The sequence below is a fragment of the Triticum aestivum genome, chromosome 2D, assembly GCF_018294505.1.
Source record: "Triticum aestivum cultivar Chinese Spring chromosome 2D, IWGSC CS RefSeq v2.1, whole genome shotgun sequence".
Lineage (NCBI taxonomy): Eukaryota > Viridiplantae > Streptophyta > Magnoliopsida > Poales > Poaceae > Triticum > Triticum aestivum.
This window is the reverse complement of record NC_057799.1, coordinates 528340048-528346037: the sequence shown is the minus strand read 5'-3', so window position 1 is coordinate 528346037 and position 5990 is coordinate 528340048. Positions and strand designations below refer to the sequence as shown.

At 46.2% G+C, this 5990-nt stretch overlaps 1 pseudogene; it reads left to right on the top strand.

The window, feature by feature from the left end:
• The first annotated feature begins 331 nt into the window (after nucleotides 1–331).
• Nucleotides 332–2818, top strand: LOC123055889 (uncharacterized; annotated as a pseudogene).
• Nucleotides 2819–5990: the final 3172 nt, after the last annotated feature.

Sequence of the window (5990 nt, the reverse complement as noted above, 5' to 3'; positions counted from 1 at the left end):
ATTGTCCAGCAAGTTTGGGGCAGACAAATTCGGTCTGATAATATGGCCACGGTGCTTTGCAGAAAGCTAAAGGCTCTCAGACATGCTCTTAAGACTTGGAGCAGAGGGATTTCTAGACTTTCTATTGCCATTGAAAATTCTAATAAGGCACTTCTTGAACATGATGAGTTGGAAAACAAACGACCACTATCATTACCAGAAGCAAACTTTAGGAGGATTCTCAAGTCCCATATTCTTCGTCTCCTCTCTTATCAACAGCAATATTGGAAAAAAACGTTGCACTATACGTTGGGTTAAATTCGGAGATGAGAACTCCAAGTTCTTTCAAGCAATGGCCTCTGAAAGGATGAGAATCAACAACATTGCCTCCCTGACCAATGACAATGGCACCATCGTGGAGGATCATGCTGGAAAAGAGGCACTCATTTTTAATACCTTCAGGCAAAGATTGGGCTCGGCATCACATCATGAGATGAAATTTGATCTGGACAGAATTATCAAAAAAGTTGATGGGTTAGAGGAGCTCACTGTTCCATTCACCACGGATGAGATCGATAATGTTATCAAGCTCATGCCTGCTGATCGTGCACTTGGCCCGGATGGATTTAATGGTGCGTTTCTGAAATCTTGTTGGCACATTATCAAACATGACTTCTACAAGCTCTGCTTCCAATTTTTTGATGGTAGTCTTAACCTTGAATGCATTAATGATGGCTTCATCACGTTGATACAAAAATAGTGCCCCATCATCACTCAATGATTATAGACCAATCACTTTGCTAAACTGCTGTCTCAAAGTCATAACAAAGCTTCTGGCCAACCGACTGCAAAGAGTGATCCTACGCATAATTCATCGAAACCAATATGGATTCCTCAAAGGCCGCACCATCCAAGATTGCCTTGCTTGGGCATTTGAATATATTTACCAATGCCAGGCCTCTAAGAAAGATATTGTGTTGCTTAAGCTTGATTTTTCCAAGGCGTTCGACACTATCGATCATACAGCCATGCTTACAATAATGAAGAACATGGGCTTTAATGACAAGTGGCTTGGTTGGGTATAATGCATCTTTGGGTCTGGTAAATCTGCGGTTCTCTTGAACGGTGTACCCGGACGGCAATTCCACTGTAAATGCGGAGTCCGGCAAGGCGATCCCTTCTCGCCTCTGGTATTTGTATTGGCGGCTGATCTCCTGCAAGCAGCGATCAACGACGCCTACACTCGAGGAGCAATCCAGCTGCCTTTCCCCTCGACCATTCAGACGGACTACCCTGTCATTCAATATGCGGATGACACTATTCTAGCCATGCCAGCATGCACAACGCAAGCAAGGATCATCAATATTCTCTCGGACTATGCTACCTCTATTGGTCTCAAAATAAACTTCCACAAGTTTACCTTGATCCCCATAAACTGTCATGAAGACACATACAACTGCATTGCAACTATCTTCGGGTGTGTGGTGGGGAAGATGCCCTTCACATACCTTGGTTTGCCTATGGGGACGACCAGGCCATCTGTGCTAGACTTGTTCCCTCTTGTTTGTCGGGTCGAACGAAGGCTCTCTGCTACACTCAACATGATCTCATATGGGGGGAAACTTTCACTACTCAACTCGGTCATCACCTCCCTAATCATCTTTGCTCTTTGTACTCTCAAGCTGCCCGTGAGCATTATTGAGCTTTTGGACAAAATCAGACGCAAATGTTTATGGACCAAAAAATCGGAGAATGGGGATTCTTGCAACTCTCTCGCGGCTTGGGACATGGTCTGCCAACCCAAGGCTTCGGGGGGACTCGGTGTCATTAATATCAAGGTACAAAGTGGTGCCCTCCTGCTAAAATACCTCCACAAATTCTATAACCGATGGGACTTGCCCTGGGTGGAGCTCATTTGGAACACGTATATAGCAACAAGATCCCCCATGCATCTGATCCCTACGGGTCCTTTTGGTGGAGAGATGTGATGAGACTAATGCCAATCTACCGAGGGATTACAAAAGCCCAAGTTCACACGGGGAATAACATTCTCTTCTGGAAGGATCATTGGATGGATGGTATTTTGGCAGAGACACACCCGAGGGCGTTTTCGTTCGCCACCCAGGAGGATATTTCGGTTAGAGATTTCTTGGGGGCCACGACTTTGCGCGTAACGTTTCATCTACCGCTCTCGGTACAGGCGCATGCAGAGACTAGGGATCTCCAACGCCTTGTAAGTGACATTCAGCTGCACGATAGCCTCTCGGGGAATGATAGCTGGAACTGCACTTGGCTGACTCAGAAGTACTCGGCCAGCAAATACTACAACTTCTACTTCAGGGAGGTTCGGGCCCATCAAACATATACCTGGCTTTGGAAGTCCAAGGTGACAATGAAAATAAAGGTTTTTGGGTGGCTGCTTCTTTCTGATAGACTTAACACCAGAAACATGTTGAAGCGAAGGCACTACAACATTGGCAATGACTATACTTGTCCTCTCTGCGAGTCCAACGTGGAAGAAACACTTGAACATCTTTTCTTTGATTGTGCTTTCAGCAAGGATTGCTGGTCTGATATTGCCATTTGCTGGAGTTCTCAGGGCTCACGATTGGATTGGATAAGCACAGCAAAAACTATATGGAACAAGCCAATGTTCATGGCAATATTTTTACAAGCTGCTTGGAGCATCTGGAAGGAACGAAATAATAAAGTCTTCAGAAGAATAGCACCCACAAAAACATCCTGGATCTCAAGATTAAAGGAAGACCTATCTCTCCTAACTCATAGGGTAGGAGACAAACACATCTCCTTTCTAACCTCCTTTGTAGCTACCCTTTGATTTGTTTCTTTCCCAACCCCCACCCATACCCAAATGGGATGGCATGTACAGATCCATATGTAAATCCCCCCCCCATTTATTAATTTAATTACACAGTAGGAGACTCTCCTACTGTTTCAGGTGTCAAAAAAAACGACACTGCCACCTTACTTGGAGTCCTCGTCCACGTCCTCGACTTAGTCCTTGTCCCTCTTCCTCTTGGCCGATACTTCTTTGCTTGAACCGCACACTTGGCTGTTGCTCTTCATCCAACCCTTGTACATATTGAAACAAAGGTAGCCATCCATTGCAGCATAGTGGATGTGGTCTATATCTAGCACATTTCGTTGCCATGCATGACGATGAAACATGTAATGAGGTTTCTCCAGTTTACGGTACGAAGGATGAACCATGGTTCCTGCCAGGGTCAGCATTGAAGGCTGACGGGAGGGCACCAGCCGATTCTTCTGGAGGTCGAAGGGGTTGCCTACAACGAGGCCTATCTGACCCAGGACTTCTTTGTCGTTCTTAAAGTCTACAGTAACGAATTTCACTATTTTGTCCTTGAGGAAGTTCTTAAAATCCTGGCACTCAACGTCGGCATGGCATATGTGGTAGACCAAGAAAACGTTATGTACGCAAACCTGGATCACGGCGGGCTTCTTCCTCTCTTCGTCCTTCAGATCCTTCTCTCGTCCTAGGACTGTGGTGTACTCAACATCTAGCCCAGCGACCCACTCATCATCTGAGTTTTCGAACATGCGTCTGAAGCGAGAAAGGCATCCTTTCACCGTCGCGGAAGAACGGGTGTAGATGACGTCGAACTCATCGCCGGTGATGGTTCTAACCTTGTACTCACCGTCGATCGTGGAGATTTGGGATGCCATGGATTTGGGAGGAGGGTTAGGATTAGTGGAACTGCCGTAATGTGAATGGACGGGACGACTAGGAGCGAACCGCCGTAGTATTGAAGGACGTGCGGGGACGAGTAGGAGCGAACTGCCAGCATGCGAACGGCAGGGTAGTGGCTTTCCATTCTCCCATGATACGGGCTTCCGAGAGCCCTTGTATCTGAGATCGAACGGTTGCATGGCGTGATTCTAGACCTATGGGTGAATATCCTATCCTGGAGGGTTATTCTGCAAATTTTCAGCAACTTAGCATGCGACCGTTTGATCTCAGATCCAAGGGCTGCCAGCAGCCCGTATCATGGTCGCGCCTACCACGACCGTCGTGTCGCTCGCGCGGTCGCGCCCTTGGAGATTTAACACGGTGCGTTAGGCTATCTGATGTTGGCATGTCATACATAGTCATCACTTAGTCACTCATACTACAACAAGGTTGGCTATAAGGTTGGCTATAAGTGTAATTTTTTTACTCCTCTCTATCCCTTTCTTCGTACTCCCTCCGTCCCATAATATAATAACGTTTTTTACACTAGTGTAGTGCCAAAAACGTTCTTATATTATGGGACACAGGGAATACTAGTATTTATTGCATTTGCCAAGGAGTGACCTCTTCCAATGAAATGGTGTTGCTAAGTTTGCTTCATTTAATTAGCTATAGACTCAAAATTGTCTTTTCACCTAGGTACACGCGCTTAGCACCGTTTCTTCCTTGGGTCACCAAACTAGTCTCTCTCTTCTTGATTAACTTGCCACATCAAACTTTATGCCTATGTGGCAAGCTTAAGCACCTGTAGGAGCAAGTAAAAGTAAGTACAATAGTGCGCTTTACATGGCATTTTTGCATATGTGGAGGAAAGAGAGGCAAGGAAAAAGTGGAGAAGGAGGCTCTCATGCAAGAGCCAGCCTCTACTACATGGTGGAGCATTGGGAGAGGCACCTGTATGGAGGTGGTCAGGAATCAGGAGACTCACGCCGGTCGTAGCGCCATAGTTAAAATGATAATGGCAAGTCAAATCATGGGGCCCCACCTGTCTAGTAGTAACTCGCTGTCAAATCACACAGCCCTACGTTTGCAGCAGCCTACTCCCTCGTCTTCTCGCGTCTCTGTCGAACCTACAGGCGGAACTGCCCCGCCTACCGCGCAGGAAAAGCCCCGCCCTCGACTTTTAAATACAACTACATCCGCTTAAGAATCCAATGATATACTTTTTGTGACATAGTAACTCATATTTAGTTAGTCAAATGGATGACCTAGAACTACGTGCAGGCCCTATAAACCGAGACGCCTAAAAATAAAAAAACCGAGGCGGAGAGGGTAGTTCAGCACGTATCTTTTTAGATCAATATAGTCGGGATTCACCAAGGAGCAAAACCAAGTGGTAGGCTGCTCCTGTCGTGTTGGCGTAGCGACTCAAGCAGGGTCAGTCCGCACACGAAATGGCGACACACTTAACAGGACCCCTTTGGCCGACATGTGGCTCATCCACCGTCTTGTTCCACGTGCGATGCACCAAATTACAGTTCGGAGCAGCGGTTGGAATTGGAGGCACCCCGGTCGTAGCGCCGCAGTAGTAGAAAATGAGCGATGAGGGGTCAAATCACAAAGCCCCACCTTTCCTGCATTAAGCTGGACAGACGAAGCAACCATCATTTCACTCTAGGGCGCAAGAGCATAAAGAAAAGAGAAAACAATGATGCATGCGGCAGCTACCTAGGGCACCCTAGGGTAGGGGTCTCCACTACATATCCTTTTTTTGAAAGCGCCTCCACTACAAATCGGCTTCTCCCTCGTCCTCTTGAAGAAAACCGATGATGAGTGCCGCGGTAGGGTTTGTAGGAGTACTACGGCGTGCGGGGCCACGTCGTAGTAAACGGGTTCAAGTCGACGCCTTAAATATGTGTGGGCTGCTTGGTTTTACGGGAACGAGGCAGCATTTTGGGTTCGGGGACCAGTGGAGATATAGTACGTACAAAAAATTGTGGACGTAGGTTCGACCGAAAGGCAATGATGCATGGGCCCTGCATTTTGATATACCCGGGGCCGCGTGAAATTTGCTACTCTACTCAAAACTAGTAAGGTACACATGTATTGAACGCATGAGATTTCGAAACCAAATTACGAATAAATACACACTATAGCATGTAAAGCTTTGAGTCATATATGCATGATGTAGATGTTTGTTTAGTTCTTATAGTTCATCTCATTCAAAATCAATTAGTTTTATAAAAATGTTAAGATTCATGGGGTTGTGCATTGTAAATCATAAAGTAAAAAACAAATAATG